Source organism: Podarcis gaigeae, assembly GCF_964106915.1.
Source record: "Podarcis gaigeae genome assembly, chromosome: 12".
Lineage (NCBI taxonomy): Eukaryota > Metazoa > Chordata > Lepidosauria > Squamata > Lacertidae > Podarcis > Podarcis gaigeae.
The window spans coordinates 12,130,350-12,157,277 of NC_139688.1; the positions used below are offsets into that span (position 1 = coordinate 12,130,350).

A 26,928-nucleotide genomic window follows, 5' to 3' on the forward strand; every position below is an offset into this window, starting at 1 on the left:
TGCAGTTGAAGGATAGTTATACTTGGTCAATGAATTGTGCACTGGAACCCCTTTTTTCAGTGAAGGTGCTTGGACAAATATCAGTCAATAATTCTGTTCCTAGAACCTTGGTCTGCAGCAAATTTGTAAAGCATGGACACCATGCATGCATTCTGTCCTCGCATTACAGAGGGGCAATTGAAGTACAAAACCACTTCCCCATGCCTGCCTAGTTTTTGTCTTGAGAGCCGTTATTATCCCCTGAATTACGCACATTGTTTAGAAAGCAGTGCCTAATTTTATTTTAGTCATGCTTCCTATCAAATGTAGGAAAAATACATTCATATCCCTTATTGCATTAGGGTAGCCATGAAATGAGTACACAGGAAATGCACAGGAGGGAATAAATGTCTCCTCCTTTGGTCATAGTCTTCCTTCATATCTAATTTTTTTCATTCCACACAAATTCACACACAAAAAAGTTGCCAGCTGGAAAATGCAATGGACTGAGCATTTGTTCTGAAAGAGTGAATCACAATCTAGGGACACAAATAGTAAGACCAGAAGTGGAGCCTGTGACCTTCCAGACGTTGGACCCTCATCATCATCTCCCCAGACCGTGTGCCCAATGGCCACTGATGATGGGAGATGTAGTCCCACAAGATCCAGGAACCAAAGATTGTGAAAGGCTTTTCTAGAGAGTATTTGACCTTGCCTGAGCATTTCCAGTGAATTACTATTGGATAATAAAGGTAAAGGTAAAGCGACCCCTGACAATTAAGTCCAGTCGCGAACGACTTTGGGGTTGCGGCGCTCATCTCGCTTTACAGGCCGAGGGAGCCGGCATTTGTCCGTTTCTGCAGACAGTTTTTCTGGGTCATGTGGCCAGCATGACTAAGCCGCTTCTGGCAAAACCAGAGCAGTGCACGGAAACGCCGTTTACCTTCCCGCCGGAGCGGTACCTATTTATCTACTTGCACATTGATGTGCTTTCGAACTGCTTGGTTGGCAGGAGCTCACCCTGTTGTGGGGATTTGAACTGCTGACCTTTCGATCGGCAAGCCCAAGCGGCACAGTGGTTTAACCCACAGCGCAACCCGCGTCCCTTATTGGATAATAGTAGAGAGCAATTTAATGTGGATGTTATCTGCCACTATTAATGCTCTCATGGAGAAGCTCCAGACAGGCTTCCAAGGGAAAACCATAATTCTTTAGAATGCAGCATGAGAACTAGTAGATTATACACTAGTGCTAGTTTAGACTATTCCCTCCACCCCCTGATCAGGTGGAGCTAAGTCACACTGCGCAGTTTGCAGTTTCTCGCTATAGAAAAGCAACAGCTGACTGGTGCAGTCATTTGCTTTTTTTTAATTGCACATTGTTTTCAAATATATTTTAAAATGTAACCAAATAATCCCACACGTGTGAATAATGTACATGTTATCCAAATGTATAGGGCTTTTGCTTTAGAAACAGATTTATCCTGGAAGCATAAATGTAAATTTGTGATTCATAAACTTGGAATGAAACGAGCTCTTCTGTCTTTGTAACTCCTCCTAATTTCTTATTCTAAGGGTTGGTTTTTTGTATCTGTTCCATTTCCCCATATTTGCATGATGTCATTGCCACCCATCTTTAAACATTGTTAAAGCATGTTCTTTGAAATAAGACACTTACTACATTTTAATACAGGGAAATCCATGCCCACAGAAGCAGACCCTCTAATGTGGGGTCAAGGGACCTGTGGCTGTCATTGGACTCCAGTACCCAACATCCTTGACCATTAGCTATGCTGTCTGGGGCTGATGTGAGTTGGAGTCTGAAAATAGCTAGATGGCAACAGGTTCCCCAGCCCCTGCCGTAATCATACCTCTGCCGCATTAACACTGTGCTGTGTGTATATGTGAGCATGCACAGTTTCAGCCTCTTCTCCAGCACTGGTCATTTCTCCTGCTCAGTTGTGGGTGGCACAGTGAGACTGTGGCACTTACCTGGTCTCCCTCTGGCTGAGTTGCCTGTTGTATACAATGATGGAGAAAACAAAGGTGCAGACACACAAGTGGAGCCAGTACAGTGCTCCTGCCAGCACATTTACATCACACCAACATTGCTGTTTCCATCCCCTCCCTTTCAGCCAGGTAAGTGGTGCAACCCCACTGTGTGTCGTACACTGCTGCACCTGTTCTGGCCTGACTCCAGCACTTGCATCCTTCCTCTTGCAATCCCAGTGGGATGAAGTTCCAGGAAACCTATTGCTCTGATCCTCCAGTATGGTTGGTTGTGATCCATATACCTTGTGTTGCCTTTGAGTACAGGGATCAGCCTGTATGCTCCTCTGAACATACATTCACCATAGCATTTGAATTACTTCCTGGAAGATGCAAACATCTATCATTTAAATTTAAAAAAGGCTCCAGTATGAGATCAGTCACAAATGTTGTATCTGTCTATTTGGGTAGCAATGCTCTAGCCTGAAGGCCAAACTAGATGTGAAGTTGGAAGATCTCAATATTTTTTCTAATAACAAATGTAAATGGGGGTACAGTTTTTGGATTGGTGTCATGGGGCTGCGAGTCTGGGGGGCATGGAAATTGCTACTTATCCTATGGGACAAAACAGACAGATAACTCCATGGCACTTGTAATGGTTTGCTCTGAGCAAACAGTAGCTTTTAGATAGGGTTTTAATCAAGAAAATTGTTTAATTTCCCTGGTCCCATGGCCTTTAGTCTTTTGAGACTTACCACCTGATATGAATTAGTCTTGATACCCTATGAGTTCTGTTTAGCAAAATCCTACCTGCTCTCCAAGTATGGTTACAGGAATAGTTGTAATGGGCAATTTATACAGTCGGGTGTCTGCAAAACCAAAAGAGGCAGGGCAGGAAAGGTGTGGAAGGAAAAAACTCACCAGGTAAAGGCAGATGTTGCATCCTACATTAGGTTTATTCTTATGCAATTGTTTTGTGGCCTTTTTTGGCAACGAAGCATTACATAAATATTTTTAACCAGCAAAATGTGACAGGGAAGTCGTGATGTTTTAATGGAAACTTAAACAAATCCCCTGCAATTTGACAGAAAAATGTTCTAAACATAGGCGGAAACTGTTCCTTCTGGCCCAGAGTTTGGCTGTGGATGGATGGGAATTGGCAGGCATTGAAATCATCTGCAGATATACCGCATAATATCTACAGTACAGCAAAACAAAAACTGTACTGAATTCTGCAGACTTCAGATGGAGCTGTCCGAGAGCAAAGTGTGCTGCATTCACCAGCCTCTCCTGAAATGATTTTTTAATGATGTGCTGCTGATGTTAATGAGCATCCCTTGATGAGATATCAATTTGTGCTAATAGTAAATAATGTCTTTAGGATACTTTGAAGGGCACAGTCAACCAGCATATCTGGAGTACTAAAGCACCCTTACTTCTTTGTTTGCTAAAGCATCAATCTCTTAGGGTAGGAAGATGAAACAGTTGTTGTTCTTTAAATAGTAGTTTGAGGGTAGAGCCGTAGGAAACAGCCACAATAGGTTAGCAGTGGTATGCTCTGAAATCATGGCATTGAGTGAACACAACAAGCAGTGGGCTGGAGTTGCTACGCAGAAATTGTTACACAGGCTAGCCTTTCCCTCTTTGTCTAGCACAGGCATAGGCAAACTCGGCCCTCCAGATGTTTTGGGACTACAACTCTCATCATCCCTAGGTAAAAGGACCCAGTGGTCAGGGATGATGGGAGTTGTAGTCCCAAAACATCTGGAGGGCTGAGTTTGCTTGTGCCTGGTCTAGCACAAGGGTGGGTAAACATTTCCAATCAGAGGCCTGCATTCCATAAAAGCCTTGCCATCAGTGTTCAAAATTAACCAGTTGTCAGGTCGCTTTTTGTGACTCAGCAGTTGTGACCAAGTTGAGATTTTTGGTTGTATGGTTTGCGACCGAGATCTTCCTCCTCCTGAGCTGAAGAAGAGGGGACCTTTCCCTTGTTGTATGAACTGCATACAGATAGTTTCCAAACAGTGTTAGAAACTGGGATAGAAAAGCTAGTAGCCAAATGGCACCTGGGTTCTGGGTGCCAAAACAGATTGTCTAGTTGCCATTTGGGGGTGCATGCACACAAAACCTTATACCAAGTACAAACGTAGTTGGTATCTAAGGTGCTACTGGACAATTTTTTATATATATTTTGACTGCGTCAGACCAACACATCTACCTACCTGCTTAATTTGGTGTTTGCAATAAAAATATTGGTACCACACTTCAGTTTTCAAAACACTCTACTCTTTATTGTTAATCTCCTTAACATAATGTCTATCTTTAACATATGCTTTGAGGCTTCAAAACACATGCATTGCAGTAATCCTTGACTTTTTGAGGTGCTCTCAAATGGAGATTCTTTAGGCGCAAAAATGTGCCTGGCGCCCTGCTAATTTTGAACCCCTGCAAACATACTGTTTCAAATAAGCTCTTTCACACAGTTAAATGGATTGCTTCTTTCTTGCGAGAGAAGCAGGAGGGTATATCTGGCTGTTCAAAGAATCGCTTTGGAGAAACGCCCTTTAAACTGGTGCATATTCTACAAAATATTACAACAGGGACAATGCCCTAAGCATTCATGGATTTGCATCATGATGATGATGATGATGATGATGATAACAACAACAACAACAACAACAACAACAACAACAATTCATTATTTATATCCCATCCATGTAACTGGGTTGCCTCAACCACTCTAGGCAACTTCCAACAGAGTATAAAAACACAACTATGCATTATTTGCTGCTAAAAGCTCCTAACAGTTGAATGCTCTCACACATTTGTAGGCTCTTTATACCTGGAATTTCTATAGGATGAGGCCATTCTCCTGTGCATCCCTCCAGCCTCCGCTGTGCATGTTAGCTCAGCCAGACAATTATAACCCTCAGGAGTGTTGTCTGATGTCTAGGATCTTAGAACAGCATAATGGACTTCCAGAATTGCTATCATTATTTCTGTGCATCGGCAGGCAATTCATTGCTATTTTATCCACATTGCAGGCTCTTGATGATTAAGAATTGGGTATGCCTCACCTTGGAAAAGAGCATGGGAGATGTTTACTTTCCCCCCAATAGAATCCATATTAAAGGAAATAGCACTCAATTGTGTATTCAGCTAGTACCTATAATCATCGTTGCTATTCAATCCAGCTTTAAATAAACGATCTGAAGCTGTAGCATCTATTTAGAATTGTATTCAGGACATAACTGCAGGACAGATCACTATTGCCAGCAAATCTGATCCCTTTTCCTTTCATTATTTTTATTTCTGGAAGATTTATCTCACTATCCAATCTCTGCAGTGTTCACAATTAAATTATTGTGGCTCACAATTAATTAAAACCAATAAGATGCTATCATAAAATGAACTGAAAATTTGTTACTCATGCTTTTCTCAACCTGGTACTCTCCAGATGTTTTGGAATACAATTCCCAGCATCCTTGACAGTCTGCCACTCTGGCCGGGACTTATGGGAGTCATGCTCCAAAATACGGTGGTACCTTGGTTTACAAACTTAATCTGTTCTGGAAGTCCGTTCTTAAACCAAAGCATTCTTAAACCAAGGCGTGCTTTCCCATAGCAGCGGGGGACTCAATTCACAGGAAGCGAAACATGTGCTGCTTCCAAGGCAAAGTTCACAATCCAAAACACCTACTTCCGGGTTTGCAGCGTTCTTAATCCAAGTTGTTCATAAACTAAGCTGTTCTTAAACCAAGGTACCACTGTATCTGGAAGATGTCAGGTTGGGGAGGGCTGCTGTAAAATATCAGTACTTGCCTGGATGAAGAGGATTTTGACAGTTTTCTAGAAGTCTTGAATTTCTCTAACTTGGTACAGCCATGGGGAGAGTGTAGCCACTGAGTGGACCATGGACTCTTGGAAGGGAGGTCCATCTGAAGTAGGACAAAGGAAGCATGAGGAGCAACATCCGGGGAAAGGCATTCCTTCAAGTTAAGTTAAATTTTGTATAGCGGTATATCTGACACCCACAGTGTGAAACAGTGGCCTTCCCTGGTCTTTAGTCCAGAGAGGGCTGGCTTCAAATCCCTGCCTGGCCACAAGATGTACTGCAGTTCCAAAGCCTAACCTACCTCAAAGGGTGGTTTGCAAGGATAAAAGGAAGAGGAAAGAGACCATGTATGCTACTATGGACTTTGGGGAGGAAATATTAGAGAAAAAGGTAATAAATAAAGGCTTTTCTCCTTTTGAGTGTATTCCACATTGTTTGCTGTACACTTAAAAGTTAATATTGTGGCCATCTCTCATTTGTCTACCCCTTGCTTGAATTCACAAAGTAGCCTTCTGGAAGGCTCAGAGGCCAATAAAAGTTGATTGCTGATGCAGTTCTTGCAAGAATTGGGCAGTGAGTTTGAATATTTTGGCTCTTAAGCTGTCATTGATGGTGAGGTGTTGACTCATTTCTGGTATGCTCCAAGTTTTTCCCCCTTTTCTTTTCTTAAGAACAAATGAAATAATGGATTGGGGAAAGTGACAAAGCAGAATAGGGGTGTTTGGAGTATTAAATCAATCATGTCACTTTTCAAGACATCAGTTGCTTGTGGAAGACAACTGATGTCTTGAAAGGTGACATGATTGATTTAATACCCCAAACGGCCCTATTCTGTTAAGAATACACAGGTGGGGGGGACAGGATGATGGCCAATAACCCCATCCTCCAAACATGCTAGCCTCCAGAAGTTGTTAAGCTCTGCTTTCCACCAGTCCCAGCTTGCATGCCCAAAGGCAGTTGGACAACATCTGGAATGCACCATGAACAGAATCTGAGCATGTCATTTTTGTGTGTGTCCATAGGCTTGTCTGGATGGGCGGGAAGTGGAGGGAGGCCAATCAGTGAAATTTTACACATTCCTGAAACTCAAAATGTGTCACATATATGGTATTTTAGTGGGTATGCTACACCATCTGTTGAAATCATGGGTGGGGATTTGTAGTACAAAGTTCTAAACTTATTATCCTGCCTTAGGCCTCATCTGCACTATGCATTTAAAACAGTATTATACCACTTTAATGCCCCAGCTGCAACAAAACTGTAACTCTTCAATGGTTTGACTTCACCCTCAGAGAGAGGTGCACTTTGCATTGTCACCCGAGACAGATGGATGCCAACTAAATACTACTTTAAACAGTCATGGCATACTCCAAAATCCCAGGAACTATAGAGTTGTTAGGAAAGCCCTATTCCACCCCAAGATGGCTACAATTCCCAGATTCCCCTGGCAAGATGAATGGATTGTTACTGAGAATTGTAGCTCTGTGAGGGCAATGGGGTCTTCTAACAATTCTTGGCACCCTTAACAAACTATACCTCCCAGGATTCTTTGGTGGGGGGAAGCTATAATTGCTGAAAGTGGTATAATAACTGCTTTATGTGTATCTTGCACATAGGGTCTTTGCTTTGTCTTCCTCTCAAGTCATGGGTCTCTCCCCCATCCCTGCTTAAGGGTATGATCTATGAAGTTCTTGATTCAATGTAGAAGGATAGATATACAAATGGTCTGACTGTTACTTGAGCTTTAGACTTTCTCTTCCTCTCCCCCCCCCCCCCGCAAATGTAATGTAGGGATAATTCTGGACTAGTTAAACCTTACTGTGTTATTGTAAGAAAATAAAAAAGGAAAATAAAAATTGTGATGACAAGTTATTGATGCCTAAAAATTATCTCAGTTGCAAATGCCAGACATTGTGTTGTGGAATGCAAAGGGTAGAGTATCCACTTGTGAGAAGCGGAAGAGACATTTGTAGAGAGAGAATGCTTTGGCCCAAACGGAAAAGAGAATCTTAAACACAATTACAAACATCTAGATAGATAGATGGGATTAAAAGTGATAGCAAGTACTTGCCAGCAGCCTGGAGATTAGAACAAAATTCTTTTTAATCATAGCAATTGCTACTGCAGTGCCAAAACCACATTAAATTAAGTGAAATAAGATACAACCAATGACTCCATTAGAAATAAACCAGGGTGGGGGTGGGGTAGGGAGAAGAGGTAGAAGACCTACGGCATGTGGTATGCAAAAGCATGCAGGGAGCAAAAGAATACAAATTTGCTAAAATGTTTTTTGTGCTTGAGGTTACTAGGAGACTACCTTTCTTACAGTGGTATTTAGGTTGGCGCATTCACTATATGGTATGTACAGTCAGATCCAGATTGTTGGAAAAACGTAGAAGGCATAGGCCTGCGTAGTTGCAGCCCTTGTCTTTTGAGAGCCTTGGGGGAATAGAATGGGCTTCTTCAGAAATGGGAGGTACGTCATGGAAATGAGCATATAACGCTTCGTCTGATTGGCCAATTCTGGCATTTAAATCCCCAGCAAGCAGCACTGCCGCTGCAGGAGTTTGATTCATTAGCTCATCGACATATGATTCTAGCCTATGCCAGATATTTTTGATAAGATATTTTTGTTTTTTCCAGTGTTATGCTTCGCTGGCTAGCTGTACGAGTTAATCTGGTCTGTGACCATTTAATAAAATTTGATTTGATATATGGTATGTAGCTGTGTTTGCTCTTGTGCGCCCATTGTTGGCTGTTTCATTATATTTTCCCCCACCTTTCTGTCAAGGGGCTCACAGTGACTTACAGGTCTCTTACTCCCAGCTACTGGTATTAGAGGTAGAACATATCCATCACAGCTACCGTATATTCTCCATGATTTTGCCTAATCCCCAAGTCCAAGTTGGTGGCCAGGCTAGGGCTGTGCAATAAATTGCACAGTACCAGTATTGAACATTGTGATAAGTGTTTCAACAAGGCAATATGCCTGTGAACAAAAGGTGGAGACTTAATAGCTTCCCAGGGGGTGTCTCTAAGCTTTGTTTGCTCTCTCCTTTCTCCCTCCTAACCCATGAAAAATGACAGTAAGTCTTCACATAAACCAGCAAACTCTTTCGGCTTCACCAGTATCTTTTCACTTAAGAGCTCAGCTAATTATGCAGAGCCTGCTAACATTCCAGGAGGATAGACAAAGAGGCAATGTGGTGTTTATGTTGCTTCCATAATAATAATAATAATAATAATAATAATAATAATAATAATAATAATTATTATTATTATTTATACCCCGCCCATTTGGCTGGGCTTCCGCAGCCACTCTGGGCGGCTTCCAACAAAATATTAAAATACAGTAATGCATCAAAGATTAAAAGCTTCCCTAAACAGGGCTGCCTTCAGATGTCTTCTAAAAGTCTGGTAGTTGTTGTTCTCTTTGACATCCGGTGGGATGTCCACAGGGTGGGTGCCACTACCGAGAAGGCCCTCTGCCTGGTTCCCTGTAACTTGGCTTCTCGCAGTGAGGGAACCACCAGAAGGCCCTCTGTGCTGGACCTCATATTAAAAAGGAAGGATTTTTTAAAAAAAAAATTAAAGGAGACGCAGGAGAGACTGGTGGTATGGGGACTTCTGGGGGAGCCCTTCTGGGGAGGGGATGGAGGGGAGACGATTTATCTGCCTGCCTTATGCTGAAATGGGAGGTTAGGTACTATGTGAGAATGATGGTGAGGGTGTTTTTCGGTAAGCAGTGCAAGGAAATGTGTGTCTACTCACAAGCAAGCCCTATTGAATTCAATGAGGCTTACTCCCAGGAAAGTTGTTGTTGTTTAGTCGTTTAGTCATGTCCGTCTCTTCGTGACCCCATGGACCAGAGCACGCCAGGCACTCCTGTCTTCCACTGCCTCCCTCAGTTTGGTCAAACTCATGCTGGTAGCTTCTAGAACACTGTCCAACCATCTCGTCCTCTGTCATCCCCTTCTCCTTGTGCCCTCCATCTTTCCCAACATCAGGGTCTTTTCCAGGGAGTCTTCTCTTCTCATGAGGTGGCCAAAGTATTGGAGCCTCAGCTTCACGATCTGTCCTTCCAGTGGGCACTCAAGAAAGTAGAAGTAAGTTTAGTTGAACTCAGTGGGGCTTATGCATGTATAGATTCCACTTAGAGCTCAGAAGAAGATGCAACTTGACTTGTAAATCACTTAAACTACTCATAAATTAGTTGAAAATATATTAGATATAATATATGGAAGTTTATTTAATATTTTTTATTAAAACTACTACTTTCCTTGCATTTTAAGGCCTTTCTCCTTGTCAAAGCCCTCTGCTGCTGTGGGTAAGTTTGGTGCACCCTCTATCACCAGAGTGGCTGGGGAAACCCAGCCAGATGGGCGGGGTATAAATAATAAAATTATTATTTATTAATGAGGTGTGGCAGGACCCTCTGCTGCTGTGGGGAGGCCCAGCAAGACCCTTCGTCACTGCAGATATATATTGTGATATATCGAGATGTTGTGATATTTAGCTGGTGATATACTGTGATGTTGAAAACCAGATACCTCCCAGCTCTAGTGGCCACACCACATATTTTAGTACTGAATTCCATAATTTAACCACGTGCCGTGTGAAGAAGTGCTTCTTTTTGTCTGTCCTGAATGGTCCGCCAAAAACTTCATTGGATGACTCCACTGGGGAATTGTGAGAGAAGAAGAAAAACTCTCTTCCACTTTCAAAAGAAGATTGTGAATCAAAATTACTGTATTGTAGTTTCATGTTGATTGGTTTCAACAAAGTTCATCTGAGTTTGGCTCTTCTTGGAGGGAGTTGGTCTACAAGGCTCTTAAGCCAATGTATAGCGTTGTCATGAACTCTCATGTGACATTGCCAGTGGCATAGCGTGGGTTGTCAGCACCCGGGGCAAGGCAAGTAATTTGCGCCCCCTAACCCTTGGATTTGCACCCCCTAACCCTAACCCTCAGATGTTGCGCCCGGTGCGGCCGGCCCCCCCTGCACCCCCCACGCTGCGCCACTGGACATTGCTAACTTTAATAAGGAAGTGAAAAAGAGAGAACATTCATCTTCTAAGTGATAAGTTCATATGTTTTATCACATCAGAAGGGCAGACCATTTGCTGTGGTTTTATGCACAGAGATTTGGGTCATAAAGGCACTTTGGTTACTCTGTTGATTCAACCCCCCACCCCGCAAATTTTCTGATTTCAGTAGGACCACTTGATTGCTGCAGCTCAGGATTTTGTGAAGGTTGGGAAGTGGTTTTACTGTTAAAGATGATCAGGTGGTTTTTTCATCTGGAAGGTTGACTGAAAACTTAGCTTTAGGCCGGGGGACCTGTGGCCCTTCAGCTTTTGTAGATAAAAACTCCCATCATGCGTGACCATTAGCTGTGCTGGCTGTGGCTAATGGGAATAGGAGTCATGTTTTGACTGGACTTGAGTCCAACTGAGGACTAGTCTAGAGGTTTCCCATCTCTGATTTAGGTGACAAGTTTGCAAGCTTTTTTGTGAAAAAATGTTAATACCATAAAACTTCCCAAGTGTGTTATGATTTTAAACTCTCGGGCAACCTTTCTTCCCTAAGCTTCTAGCAGAGAATATAGTTTTAAAAATAAACTAAAGCCCTCCTCTGCGGGGCTAAGTGTGGTGCCGCAATTATCTCTTGCAAATCATCCGCTTGTTTTCCTACCTTCTTGGCTCAGTTACATGCCGAACAGCTAAAGGACCCAAATACTCTTTCAAGGGTAAGTGAATTGTGTGCGTGCGCGCTGCAACAGGGGAGCTGTAAGTCGCGTGTCCTCCCATTTGCTGGCGGCGCCTGAAGGGGAAAAGAAAACTGCAGTCGAAACGTCTTCTCCTCGCAGCATTTTCTAGCTATTGGCGTGACTAGACTATCAAATGAACCCCGCTTTGTTTTTAAGGAGAACAGAGCGCGCTTTTGAATGGCTGGACGCTCAGAGAGTGTGGGCAGGGGAGGAATAAGGGCAGGAGCAAAGCGATACGCGCGTTTTCCAGCCCTATCGATGACTTCCTAGCTTGGGGGGGGGGGTATGGAAGAACGCAAAGAGCGACCGCAAGACACCCCCACCACGGCGGTGATTGATGAATGGAAGGGATTACAGAAGCAGCAGGGCATCCTGGGAAGACGGGGAGGGAAGACTGAACGGTGCATGCTGTAGCAGCATCGTGTGTGTGTGTTTGCGCGCGCGCGCAAAGGTGAAGTGGGTCTAGAGACAGGGTTTAGGGTGTGTCTCCGGAGCAGCTGGGAAAGGCCGGTGAGCACCGTGTGTGTGTGTGTGTAGGTGTGTGTCCCGGAAATGCAACAACAAAGAGGGATCCTGGAAGTGGGCGTGGCAAGCAGCTCCAAAGGGATCCGAACTAATTCTTATTAGAATGAAGGGAGCAATCAGACAGGGATGCTGCGGGAGAGCAGAGTGGGGCGGAGAGGCAGCGTAGCAAAGATGTGGCTCAGGAGGAACTGGAACAGCATCTTACCCTGGGAGTTTGTAGGGAGGGCTGGCGGCGCACGGGCACCTCGGGAAGGGTGCTGCGGGGAAAGTGCCACGCCTCTTTCCCTCCCGGGCGGTGGGGACAGCAGCAGCTGATTCAGATGCAGACCCAAACGAGTGCAACCATGGAAACGTAGCGGGTGTCCCATAGTAACCTGCAACAACAACGTTATTGATACCAGTCCTTCCCTCTCTCCTCGCTTGCAGCAGACGTGGCCCCGCTTGCTCCTGGCTGTTCGCTCCCAGGCCGATCAGGGCGGCCAGGGAAGACAGAGGAGGAAAACCGCGATGGAGGGGGGCGCTCCTGCACCTAGTGTCCTAGTGTCAGCTTCATGTGCAGAAAAAAGGGGGTTTGTATCCTCTTCCCTGGCATGACACTCCTCAGGGTGCAAATGCATAAATATAAATGCGTTTGGAGAAGAGTCAACCCATACATACATCACCCTTTTTATTCTTTCCATCCGAAAATCTGCTTAACCTTGATTAAAAAATAAATAAAAAGCAGCGGCTCTCTCTTCTTTCTGCCGGTGTCTGTGGTCTGTGAGAGAGAAAGAGAAGAAAGCGTTTGGCACGTGCACCGAGGCAAGCCTCACCATATTATCACGACAGCGACGCTTTCCTTCCTCGCGACAGCGGTGTGTGTTTGTGATGTGGCGGCGAGTGTGCGATAGGGGACGAGCTTCCTCTCTCTCCTTCTCCCCCCCCCCCCGCCAATGTTTACTCAGAGTTCTCGCAGGACGTGATTCAAAGCTGGGCATCTCCCTCTTTTTCTTCCCCTTAAATATTTCTGGAGTCTTTGTTGCAAGGGGAATGGGGAGAGCGGAAGAATGATGAGGACGGCGGGTACCACTACAACCCCACCAAAAAAAAAAAAAAATCCCATGTGAATGTTTTTTTTTTGTTTTTTTTTTTTTAAGGGCGTTGAGCTTAAATGAGGGGGGGAAAGGGGTTGGAAATCAGAACTCTTTTCCCTCCTCCCCGCTCCCGTTTCCTTCCCCCTCCCCACGAATAAACATCTCCTCGCAAGTGTAAAAAGCCGAGCTTCCTGACTAAAGTGACCAAGCCGATGGATTATTAAGTAGTAAGCCTGTATTGTAAGGAGACTGGCAGGCACGCGCTTTCCATCAGCACCGTCTCCCCATCCAAAGGCAAAATGAAGGAGAAAGCAATGATTAAAACCGCTAAAATGCAAGGCAACATGATGGTAAGTGACGACGACTCCCGCCGCCGCCTGCGCCTCAGTAACTCCGGGGCGTCTTTTCTCGGCGTTTGTTTGATACTATATATATATATATGCAGTGCTGCTTCTTAGGGGAAGCGTAATCTGGGCAGTCCACAGGATCTCCCCCACGCCTTTTGCATTTGGAGCCCACCTCCTTAAATACTAGATGGGTCTGCCTAAGGTGGATCCCCCCCCCAAACCGGATGGCGATGATCTTTGTCTGTGTAGATGCTTCTATTGTTGGCTTGGAAACCCATTCTCTCTCTATATTTATATGAAGATTGATGGAATATATAAATATTCTGTCTAGCTATCGTAACGGGGAATATGGGAGAAGCAGAGTGCGCGGAGGTTGAACTTGAACCTCAGGATTTGAAAGATCTTGCTTCTTCCTCGCCCCCACCTGCTTACTCCTCCTCCCAGTCCATTGTTTCCAGTTTGATAAGCGCTCTGGCTGTTCCTGTTTTCCCCCCCCCTCTCTCTCACTCGGACTTGGCGGAAGGTGCAAAGCGAAAGGTTCAGTGCCTGGTCTCAGGTGGCAGCGCCGAACTCTTCCCCGGGGATTGCAAGATGTCTGGAGGTGTTGAATTTTGGGGGAATTGAAACCAAGATCATCAGCAGCGCCTCGTTGACAACTTTGACAACTTGAGCACCAGAGTGTGTGTGTGTGTGGGGGGGGTCTTCCTCCCCACCTCCCGTTTTCTTCCTTTATTTTAAGCAACAATTCTCCCTTCCTTCCTTCCTTCCTTCCTTCCTTCCTTCCTTCCTTCCTTCCTTCCTTCCTTCCCAATCCCCCTCTCTCCCATCTATTTATTCTTGGTCGGGTACTTTTTTTTAGCAATAAAATTTGCTGAGTTCTCCTGGGGAAGCGCCGGATGCCATCTTGGCGCTGATGGAAACGCGTTTGTTTTGCCTTCCTTCAATCGAGGGAGGGTTTGGTTTGTTTAGTGGTTCGTTGCGGGGGGGGGGGTGCTTTATGGGCTGTACTGGCTGTGGGTGTGCTGATGGGATTTTTGTGAGAGTGTGTGCCCTTGTGGCTGTCTGGTTTGTTTGGTGGCACGTGATGTCTTCAAAGGTGATATGTTTCTTCTTTTAACTTAATAAAAAAGCAACTATTTTTATATAAACACTTACAAATTACCTGTTAGTAGCTGCTTTTTTCGGTAAACTATCTTGCACGCTCATTACTTAGGAAATGGCTAATGCTTAAGTGAAAGGTGTGCGTGTGTGCTTGGAGGTCGGCCTCTGTCTCTTCTGTGGTACTTAAATACAGCACTTCAAGTACTTTGCGTCCTTTCACTGAAGCCCCTGTTGGTGACTCACGATCCTCTTCTTTTTGTTGTTGAAAGGCAATGCTCTTTCTAGCACAATCGTGCTCGCTGCCTACCCCCCTTTCTTTCAACAGGAAGGTGCAGTACTATGTGACCTGTGAATCCAACGAAGGGGACTGAACAGGAAGTTATGGAATCAGTTTTCAAAATGGAACATTGCATTAAACATGACTGTTGCCATCTCTATTGTCAATCCATCGCAAAATGCTTGAAACAGAGGTTCTTCTGCTTAGGATTTCTCCCACCTATCCTTTCCCTCTCTAAAGGTCACTATAGCTTCTTTTGACTTGGCTGTGACTAAAAGAACAGCTAGACATGCTTCCCAGCTGATTATGCTGCAGCCTTAGCCTGATTTGCATGTACAATGTTGCAGTATTAATAAAGAGAAACCTATTGCTCATTACGTTTTAATGATCTCTTTAAAGGGAAGGAGTAGGTTTCCCTGCTCCTGCTAAAGAAACTGATCTGTATTATTTCTGGCAGGGGTTTCCTCTTTCCCTGTTAGTTGCCATAAGTTCTGCTAGGTGCTAGAGTGGAACAGATCAACACACTTAATTCTAGGTCACATAGTGAACGAACTAGGAACATAGCTGTAGAGCAAGAGGTAAGCACTACCAGATCAATTTCTTTCATTGAAATCAGTGCTAAAACTGGCTGCGATCCACAGACTCCATTAATTCCACAGTTGTCTGTTCTGAAGTCTTGTGGGGCTGTTCTGAGTGCGTGCAGATGTCTCGACTTTAGTGGAGATCTGTTCAGCCAAAATTGTTGAGTCACAGGTCTGGAGTACTGACACTTAGCTTTAAATATTATCCCTGATTTGTCTGTTACGCTTTGTCTTCGTTAGTAAGTATTGTATTGGTTGTAAGGGGAGTTGGTGTTTGGCCATTGCAACCTGTAATCTGGTTTGTAGCAACACGTGTCATCTGTCCTAATGCATTTGAGCACTACTAATGGACAGTTGGAAAACATAAGACATAATAGCTCTGCTCAATGATGTTTTCAAGGTACTGTGCTGCTGGTTTAATTTTGAAAGGGCATTTTGCCATGGAATCTATTCTTTGTTAATGTTGACATTTCCAAAGTGGCTAGACTAGGAGGAGAGAGCCTTTCTTTCCAGTCTAAGGGCCACATTGAATGCTGGGCAACCTTCAAAGGGACACATGCCAGTGGCACTAGACCCCAAAGTGGGCAGAGCAATAGATGTGTCTCTTACTTTGTACAGTAGCCTACATTTCAGCCATGGCAAAGCTATACACTTCTATGTCCCCCCCCCCCCCCACAAGCACACACAAGCAATTTCCGCATCCAGGGAAGCAGCGGATGTTCAAGGCCATGTTCCAGTTAGGGAAAGGCACTTGAGGAGGGTGAGACAGAGCCAGTAAGGAGACCTGGCAAGAGGTGAGTCCTGGGGAGAGACATCAAATTTGGTCTGTAGGCCAAAGGTATCCAACACATGCCCTGGGCCATTGTGTTTCCGTTCTGCTCCATTCTGAACTTTTCTCATTCCTGTTACCCACTTAACAAAACTTTCTTCTTCCTTTTGTAAAACAACAACAACAGCACACTCGCTAACCATTGTGCCCTTCCAGGATTTTTCTTATAGACGTATGTCATAGTACATTTATCTTGAAAAAAGTTGATAGGCAAAATTACAGCAGAGATTTGGTCTATCAGCAATGCTCCAGTTACTCTGTGCAATGTTTGGTGGCAGGTGATGAACTGCTTTTCTCAGGGGTGGGGGTGGGGTCCCTCCAAATTCTAAAGTGTGTGTCCGTCTTTCGTTCATAAACACACTGCTACCTGCTTGATTGTGGAAAGTAATCAAACAGCTTTCGGGCGGTATTCCTATGAGCAATTTGATTGTAAGTTTCCTGACAACTTGCTGAGTATTTATTGATCTCTTTCTCTCATTGAAAGGTTCTTGTTAAATTGAACTATTTCATTCATGTGTGAAAGACAGCCTGTGAAAACTCTGTAACTCAGCCTTGTTGTCTTGTTATGAAAACTCTGTAACTATATTTCAGTGCCCCTACACCTTTTTGATGTCTTAAGTTTTTTAATTAAACCAGCTTTTGTAAAAACTAGACCTTGTGACACACGGATAAAAGTTGCATTTATTTTTGGTTCCCCCTCCCCCCTCACACACATATTGTGCAGCCTGGAAAAGCTTCTATTTTTACTCTATTGCATTCCTCATTCATCAAACTAGCAAAGGGAATATCATGAAGGAGGCAAAGCTCCCAGGCACTCTGAGTATGTCAGTTCATTATTTCAGTTGAATGCTTTGGTAAGTGGCATAGGTTTGCTTCCATATAATCACTTATTTTTTAAAATAAATTTGCATATGCTTCAAATGGAGAACATAAATAGCTCCATAATTGCTGTGTTGTGGTAGAGACTATTCTGTTGCATAGCTCTGGTTGCAACCTGATACACCACATGCCTGGGACTAAGTCTAATTGAACTCAATCTAGCTTACTCCTGAGTGGACATGGACTCTTACTTCTCTCTGTGTGTGTTTATAGGATCGAACTGCCATTGGTGCTACTTGGGACCAAGGCTGTGTACACACTCCTGTTTATTCTGCATTCAGTGCACTCCCACGTCTGGTTTGTGAAACAGTGTACACAATCCACACATATCCTGCAGTTCCTTGAGAAATACTGTGTTTTGATATGTTCCCCCTTCTGCCAAAACACTTTTTATTCAATTTGAAAATGTAACCATATGTATGAAGTCTGTGCCCATTCACCGCCCACTGGTGTAGACAGACAGATGGGCAACTTGGAAATAGTAAAACCATAGAATGGTATGGTTGGAAAGGACCCCAAGGGCCAACCCCCTTCAATGCAGGAATCACAGCTAAAGAATCACTGACCAGATGGCCATTCAACTTCTGTTTTAAAAACCTCCCATGAAGGACATACATCCAACAGTCCTGAGGTGTGCAATGACACGCAAATGTGTTTTGAGTACGTAGCCCAACTGTTGGGTGGGAGAATTATGTGCATAAAAAACTCGCCCTAAAAGAAAGGAAAATGCAGAAGCTTCACTCCACCCTACAGCAAGAGATCCCAGACATGCCGAAGTGATTTGAGTAGTGAAATTTAAGAAGTGTTTGATTGCTCTCGATTAAGCATATGTGTTTCCTTTAATCGGTTGTGCTAGGCAACAGTGGCCACTGTCACTGTTTTCATTTTTACTCTTTTTTACACAAATTTTTATTAGTTTTTTTTAACATACCATTTCAACAGTAGTTAAACATATTTTTTTACATCTTATTCAATATTTTGACTTCCATCAGTTCCGTCTAAAATTTTTCCAATCTAATCTCTTAGTATACATTTCTTATTTTCCCTGTTACATTTAAAACTCATAACCAATATCTCTGTTCTTTATCTATTTTGTAGCACTTCATATATTTCTCCCTACAAAACTTCTTGTAATCCTACTAGCGTAATTTGATGATTACAATTGCTTTTCAAACAGTTCGTATACTTCTTCCAGTCTTCTGTAAATCTCCGTTCCCGCAGGTTTCGAATCCTTCCTGTCATTTTGTCCAATTCTGCATAGTCCATTATTTTCATCTGCCATTCTTCTTTCATGAGAATTTCTTCTTGCTTCCATTTCTGGGCTAACAATACTTTTGCTGGTTTTCATTTATACTCTTAATGGGTCTGGCAACTGTGGATTTTGAGAAATGCAGGGAGGCAGATATAAAGCTGCCACTAGCCACAATGGCTATGCTCTTTCCCCATGTTCAGAGGCAGTAATGCTTCTGAATACTAGTTGCCGAACACTATAGGGGTAGGGGTAGAGAGTGCTCTTGTGCTTGGCGCCTCCTTATGTGTTGCCTAGAGGCATCTGGGTGGCTGTTGTGAGAACAGGATGTGGGACTAGATGGGCCATTGGTCTGATCCAGCCAGCTCCTCTTGTGTACTTACGTTCATCTAACCTCAGTTCCTAGATTAGGGGGTGGTTCCTTCCTATCTCTATAGTTATGCTCATAGTTCAATCCATGGAATTGTTAGCAATGAGGAAACAAATACTTGTAAAAATAATAATAATAATAGATGGCTACTGAATACATTTACATAGAGTATTACTGACTTTTTCTTTGTTTAAATCAGAGTGATCAAGAACAAGAGGAGCTTGTACTTGGATCCTTGATGTTGTGGGAAATTATTGGGGTGTGAGGATTTTGGTTTCCCCCCTGTACACATAGAACCTATGTCCCTCCTGATGTCGTTGGGCTCCAACTCCCATCAGCCCCAGGCAGCATTGTGAATGGTGAGGGATGATGGGAGCTGTAATCAAGCAACATATGGTGGGCCAGAGGCTCCCCACCCCTGGCTTATAGTTTTGGGCTGGGGTGTTTTCCATGCCGTCGTCTCCATTGAAGCTTCACTACTGCCAGAGGTGCCCAACACGATGCCCACCAGATGTTGCTGGGCTTCAGCTGTCATCCTCCCCAGTCAGCATGGCCCAAGATGGTTACTTAGAGCCGTAGTGCAGCAACATCTGCAGAACATCTTGTGCCCACCTCTTGCCTAAGGTAAGGATGATTTCCCTGAGATTTAATGTTCAGTTTCCTAACTTCCCTGAGTTGATTTCTTGCTGAATATCACTGTAACATATAACTACTAATCTCGGGAGAACTCGTGAACAATTGCTCACTTACTTCATTTTCATATTTTTTCAAACATTTAAAACTGTTGCCGATGTTCCTCCACTTCAGACGGTCCTTTTGGTATAACTTAAATGCTCCCTGTTCAGCTTTTGCATTTTAGATACTCTTTTTTGTCAATGTGATCATCTTCCTTTAATTTGACTGTGGGTAAATTTAATTCAGGAAAGCTGTTGGGTTGTAGAGTATAATAATTGCTTCCATCAGGATTAAACCCGTTTCATTCAATATTTGCTTTACTCACTTGGTGCCCTTACTAGCTGCTTTCACTAGGGGCTTAACTACCTCTCAGGCCACCTTTAGTAGGCAGTTTTTTGTGCTTGATAACTGGAAGGCCTTCATGTTGACAATGGACACCTCCAGTTGCATACATATTCTCTTGCACACATGCACACAAGGAGGAGCCAGTTACGATTTGTGTGGTGAGATGAGTATTACGATGGCAATAAACCCTACGTGACCAAATACTATCCTTTCTGACATTTTTGCAAATCAATGAGCCACACTTCCAAAAAGGCACAATTGCACTGGAATTTATGCAGTTGTATCTACTTGTAATGAGTTATGAATTTGGCACCCAAAGAGGGAATACTTTTACTGAAGTGAAACAGACTTAATTGAGGTCAGAATTTAGCCTAATGGCTTGTCTCTCTTTCAGTTAAAGGCATCTCTCCAAACTGTGAGCTGGTAGAATGGCAGTTACTACAGAGAGTGCATTCATTCCCAGTGCTTTCAAGTAAAAAATTTGGTGTAGCTATTCCATCACTCCTACTTCTGGTTACACACAAAACTGTACTGGTTCTTTGGTTCCTGAATCTTACTATTTTGGTTAACTGTAAGGTGCAAATAGGGACAGCATTCTAGTTCTTGTGAGTTCTCCTTTTCTAGGGCTTCTGTCCAGCTTACGGTTGCATCTCCTATTGCGGTTGCTAAATAAATATTAAATGGGCAGAAATCCTGTAGAATTTAAGAGAGCTGTGCACGAATATGATGGGTCATTAGTCTTCTTTTAGCTTAATTTGGGAGCCTTTCCCCCTCCTTACTACCTTGCCTTATGTAATGTAAATATTAAGTCCTTTTCACAAGGTCCTATCATTTTATTTTAGGATGCCAGCACTTAAATAAACATTGCATTATGATAAAAGTAATGCAAACTGATCAACTCAAGCCATATCTTAGTGATGGTAGTTTAGGAATTCTAGCTGTATAATTGGTTATCTTGGATTAACAGCCCCATGCTAATTTCCACTAGGTTCCAATCTACTTGAATTCAAAACCTACTTGAATTTTCTTTTGTGGGAGGTAATTGTTTTCTTAACATTATTGTATAAAGGGCAACCAGGATACCCAGAACTGATTTACATATTCACTTATAATTCTCATTCTCAGATAAGCTGTTATTTTTTGCCAAATCCTGAATTTTGTTAAGTCATTATTTCCATTCTTTTCCTTGCAAGTCTATGTATGTATGTATGTATGTATGTATGCATGTATGTATGTATTGTTGTTTGTCTGTTTTGATTCCAGTATCAAGAAAACAGCACCAGAGTTGCCCTCTGGGTACAGGCAACATTTTTTGTAGGAGACTCGGGGATTAATGGCAAAGGCTATGTGACTACATAATGATGGCTTCAGGTCTTGATTGTATTGTTGATACCGGGCTCAGATTCCATCTAGATTACACACTGAATAATGTCGTTGATTCTGTGTTTATGACCTGTGAGAACATATAAATAATCTTTATAATGGCCTATTTTTTTTAAGTTCCATTATTCTCCAAAGATTGTATAAAATGTTTGAATTCATTATCTTGTGGCTTTAATGGCTAATGATGATTGAATAGCGGGGAAAATATGGGGTTGGTTTTTCTTTCATTGTGCATGAAGAAACATTACCCCATCCCATTCTATTTCCTAATCACATGGAATCTTACAACAGAACACCAAAAAATCGATTAGCTGTGCCCTGTTACCTTTAATAGGACTCCACAAATTCCAGAATTAAGACAAGTCATATAGTAAGCCAGGGCTTTGTTTCAACCAGAACTCACAGGATCTCAGTTCCAGCACCTCTCATTGTGGGTGCCATTGCCATTATAAGAGAACAAGAGAGGTGTTTGTGGTGAGTTCCGGCACCTCTTTTTCTAGAAAAATAGCACTGAGTCAGACATGACAGTATGCATTTCTTACACCTTACACTTACATTTCTTAGAAAACACTAGATACAATCATCGTATGTTGGATATAAACTGAATACAATCATTGCAAAATATTTTTGGGATTATTTGATGACTGAGAGGTGCATTTCTCATATGACACCCCCCCAACATATCTCACTAGTTAAGACTTCTTGGAAATACTTGTACACTGTGACTCTGCTGGTTGTACATTTGCTAGTTGTACACTTGCTTTTTGTAACATCTCTTATTGCTTCCCCTTTGCTCCTTTTGCACTCTGCATCGTGTTTGGCTGTTCCATGGAATTACATTAGGTAGGTTTGAGCTTAGCATATTGGCCACTTTCTTCCCACCCAAATAGCTCGTATGAGAACAGTTCCTTGCAATTACACTAATTGTTTCAGCTATGCAAAAGAACACGTGGGCGATAACATCCGAAAACTGCACAAGAGGCCTGCCCACTGTGGTATTTGTGGCATTTTGAGATGTACATATGTTTGCACAGGCTGTGGAAATGAGGACATCCCCCCCCCCCTTTGACATGATTCCAATATTCAGTTGGGTAATGCATCAGTGTGGAAAACGAAGGGCAGTCGCATTGCACTGTGGTGAGGAACCTAAGGCTTAGGGACTGAATGTGCCCATCCATGGATCTTTATCCAACCCATGGAATGGTCCTTAAGCCTAACTCTCCTTCCCACACTGGTCTTGCTCTGAACCCTACTTGAGTGTTGTTGTTTACATTTGTTATGTTTGTAATGATGTAATTTTTTATATGCTGTAAGCCGCCTCGAGCATGGTTTTAACTTTGGAAAGGTGGCATACAAATAAAATGATTGATTGATTGATTGATTGATTGATTGATAATTCCTCTTGCTTACTTGGATGTGGAGGGGTGTGTGTGTGCGTGTGTGTAGAGATAACTGTGCAAAGGTAAGAGACACATCCATTTTTGCCTTTAGCCCTGCCCACCACCTGTATGTAGTCCCCCGAATATGCAGAACATACCCCTTGGGTTGTTTACAAATAACACATCAACAAACCAAGTTTTGCTATAGAGTATGCTTGGCTATTGCCCCGCTCACAATGCCTGTTTTCTGTATTCATGATTTATATTTTTGGAGTATTGGCATCCATCTGTTTCAGAAGACAATGGAGGAGTGTGACTTTTGGGGGGTGAAGTCAAACTGTTGGTTGGTTGCAGCACCTGCTGTGGCTGTAGAGACTGATATGGGAGAGACATTTTGTTGTTGTTGCAGCTGGGGCAAATGAAGGCGTCTGGTTGTGATGCTGCAGTTGCACCAGGGAATTTCTCCTCTCTGTGCTCCTCTCAGTGGTCATTCCTTAAGATTTCATTTTTGGTGTGCACCTAAGAACAATATGTGGAACACCCTTCAAATCTGGGTGAAATTGGGTGAAGGGTTGATGCCCACATGAAAATGGAAGGGGATTTTTTTTTTAAATGGCACTTCATTATTTCTTTACTACATGTTTATTGAATAGGCTTCCTATAAGAGATAAAGCAACCACAACATCCCGTGAGTGGGTTTGTACTGCTTTTCCCTCCTCCTCCTCCAGCAGTGAAAACCTAATTACGAGAGCGTGAAAAATGCTTTTGCTAATGCCTTCTTATAATACGCTCTGGGGGCTGGAAATTATTTTTGTGAGGATTTGGTAGGTAGAATAAGTATTTGGATGAACTCATGTTGTTAAAATAACATTTTGCAGGAAGTTTGGCAAAAATAATTCTTCATAATTCGGAAAAAATAAAATAAAATAAAAACGCCAAAGACTAGATCTTGGAAAGTTTGCAAAATATACTAGGAAAAACATTCAGTGCAAGACTATAAATAACCACCCAAGAGTAAGAGTCCCCTCCAAGTGGCCAGGATATGCCGTCCACACTGCCATTTGTCCCATGATTTTCTTCTGTAGTCCCACTTTCCACAGGAATAACCAACAGTTACTGCTGTATTGGAACAAACATTGATTGGGGCTTTTTTTTTGGCAGATTGATGTTCATTCCAATTCAGCAGTAAACAGTGGGTTTTCCTTGGGAAAGTAGAGGGGCAAACCAAACCAAACCAAACAAAAAACAAAACAAAACAAAAACACCTATTGGGCCTGTGGCAGGAAATCACATGACAAGCAGAAGAGATCACATGACAAATGAAAGTGTAGACGAGCCCTTGTTTCTTCTTTCAGCCATGTGCATGCACTAGGGCTGGGCGATATCTGGTTTTCAGCATTGCAACATATCACCCACTAAACATTGCAATATAGTGATATATCATGATGTCAGAAATAAGGATAGAACTATATAGAGGTGAATTGTGGACTGACTAACCCTTGCGGGTGCCACGTAATTGTCCTTGTACAACCCAGTTGCTGTATTACAGGAGGGAATCACTGATGGCCGCCTCTGCATCCTTAGAAGAGTTCAGACCATCTCGCACCTTAACTGTGAGAGCATTGCTGGGCTGTCGCTCATAGGATTAGACTGCATGAATTTCTAGTTAGCTGAAACTGTAACTTAAGAAGAAAATGCACTATAGACACAATAGTCTAATGCTAATCTTCCCTTCTGTATTTAGAGTTTTCTAAATAGCATCCACTGCTAAATTTGTGGTGTTAAATATTCTAATAGATTGTTTAAGTTTGCATTTATCCTCTTCAAAGCGTTGGTTTTTGCCTTGGATAAATGCAACTTCCCTCTGCTATTACTTGTTTACCTTCCCCCACCATTATCATGATTTTCACTAAACTTTAATATCTTGCTTCATTTTTTGTCTATCAGCCCCACTTTGCAGGGAACTTATTCACCATAGTTCTAATACACTGTGGCCTTTCTCTATCTCTCTCTTTTAAAAAAGAATTTAATAGTACTAATGTTAAGGAGACTGTACTAATATTAATGAGACAGCCTGGTTAAACACTTTTCAGGGAGAGTAATTAGTCTGAGCCAGCATGTCCTTGCAGGCGGGAAGCAGAGATGGTGTGAAGTATATCAAATTAGTTTCAGTGGACATTGTAAGACACTTATCTGGAAGCAAAAGTGATTCATGCTGGTGACATGAAGCAGGGGGAGATTTATATAAATGATGCTCTGGACATTCATCAATTCCTATTTAAATAGGAACCGAAACCTGAACCAAAACCCAAAGCTTTAATTTTCTCCGCCCCCAAAGCTGAACTATTGTTTAGAACCCTCTGTTGAACCTGAATCAGAAGAGGACCCTAAAAACAGTTCTTGGGTTATTCGTTTTAAACACTGTAAGCATTTGTATGAAAAGAGAATGGTGTCAATGGTGTCAACAACCAGAGTGAATCGCGAACATCGCACACTAAATTTGGGAGGATGTTGCATATTTTGGCTTGGTTTTTGCACTCCACCCCATTCCCCAAACGGTGCAAGATTCCAGGCATTTACCCAGGGTCCATGATTCCTTCTGTAAATGAGGCACAGAGGAGACTGTGGTGCCTTTGCGATCTATGGTTTATTTACACACATACACAACCTGAACCTGCGATGGAAGTGTTCAGAGCATCAACATTCCAAAAGGGTCTTGCTTCTTCCTATAGTGACAGCCTTTGGATTCAAACAGAAAACCAGACACTGCCCTCAAACACTGTTCTGACTAGCTCTCCAGCTTGCTGCTTTTCTTCTAGGCCACATCACAACTGAGGGCTCACCTGCACTGCCATTTGTCCCACAATTCCTAGTTATGGGACTGAAAGGTTTTAGCTTTGACCTGCTGCTTTCTGGAGGAAAACCCACTGTTTACTGCAGAATTGGACTGGACGTCAATCCACAGAAAAGTCCATTGACATTTTGTTCCAATTCAGTACGAAACAGTGGGGTTTACCTGGGAAAACTGCAGGACAGAATTAAAACCTCTCAGACCTGGGCCTAGAAATCATGAGACAAAGTGAAGTATGGAAGGGTCTTAAGACTCATGTTTAACATGTGTTAGACCACAGCCCTGAGATCCTTTTCATATATACCACTGCCCAGCCTGGTATCCTCAGTGTGTAGCTGTGCATACTTTGCCTAAATGTATGGATTCTGTTAACAGTAAAATGTGTTTGTGTTTTACATTTTTTTAAACATATTGTAACATGTTTGGAGACCTTTGCATAACAAATGATTAACAAGTTTCATAACAATAAATGCAGAATTTTGTAACTGTGTCTGCTGAATGTAACTCTGTTAGTTTCATCCCTGTTTTCTGTTCTATCAAGGTTATTTGGATTTTCTTCCAGTCTTCCGAGGTGTTGGCTATCCCTCCCAATTTGTGTCATCTGCAGATTTAATAAGGATTCCCTCCACTCCATGAGTCATTGATAAAAATGATTGTGAACCCTACTCAGAACCTCTGTCCAGTTTGATTAATGGAAGATGCTGAGTACTATTTTCCAGCCACCTGCGAACCCAGCTGGCACTGCCACCATCTACCTTGCATTTAACCAGTTTGCTAACCAAAATATTGTGGGGGATTTTGCCAAATGCTTTGCTGAAAGCAAGCTTAAACTATGTCCATAGCATTCCCACAGTCCACTAAACTGAGCGAGGAGATCAATCTGGCAGTAGTTATTCTTGAAAATCCACAGTGGTTTGTACTAATTATCTTGATAACTGATTATTATACACATTAATCTTATGTAACCTGCTGTAGTTTACTCCTTGCCTCGGTCTCGGGGGCGGGGGGGGGGAGTGGTGAGCAGGATATGTCTCTAGTTCTTCGGCGTCTGTTCCATTTTCCAGGATTTGTACAGGTAGACAGTGTTCCTTCGTATCCCTAAGGTGCAGTTCGTCTGGCCCTGAGCTCACTCAGCTAGGCATTTCCTGACCAACTTTTTAACTGCAGTCCTGACCTCTTGGCAGCCATGCTGCTTATGAGAGGTTGAAGTTTCCTTCTTTGGGAGAAGGGGAAGCAAAGCAGGAGTTGAGCAGTTCCATTAACATTTCACCATCCTTACTGAGCAGCAGGTCTACCATTATCCTTAGTCTTCCTCCTGCTTTCAGCACACCTGGAAAATCCCTTATTGTCATTCTTGGTATCCTTTGGCATCCTGAGCTTTAGTTCTCCTGACCTTGTCCCTACAAGCCAAGGCTCTTTGTCTGTATTTGTCATTGGCTGCCTGTCCCTTCCTTACATTTGTTGTACATGTCTTTAAAAAAAACAACCCAACC

The 26,928-nt window shown here is 42.8% G+C and overlaps 1 protein-coding gene across 3 annotated transcripts in view; it reads left to right on the forward strand.

Annotated features, from left to right (window-relative positions):
* The window catches only part of DPP6 (dipeptidyl peptidase like 6), a 513,612-nt gene that overhangs the window by 44,887 nt on the left and 441,797 nt on the right, over positions 1-26,928 (forward strand). The window contains exon 1 of one of the 3 annotated variants that reach the window (XR_014556580.1): positions 13,234-13,519. The exons of the other annotated variants lie outside the window; for them this stretch is intronic. The gene's annotated coding sequence lies outside the window, so the exon portion shown is untranslated. Of the gene's footprint in view, positions 1-13,233; positions 13,520-26,928 lie in introns of those variants that run through there. 3 annotated transcript variants of the gene reach the window in all.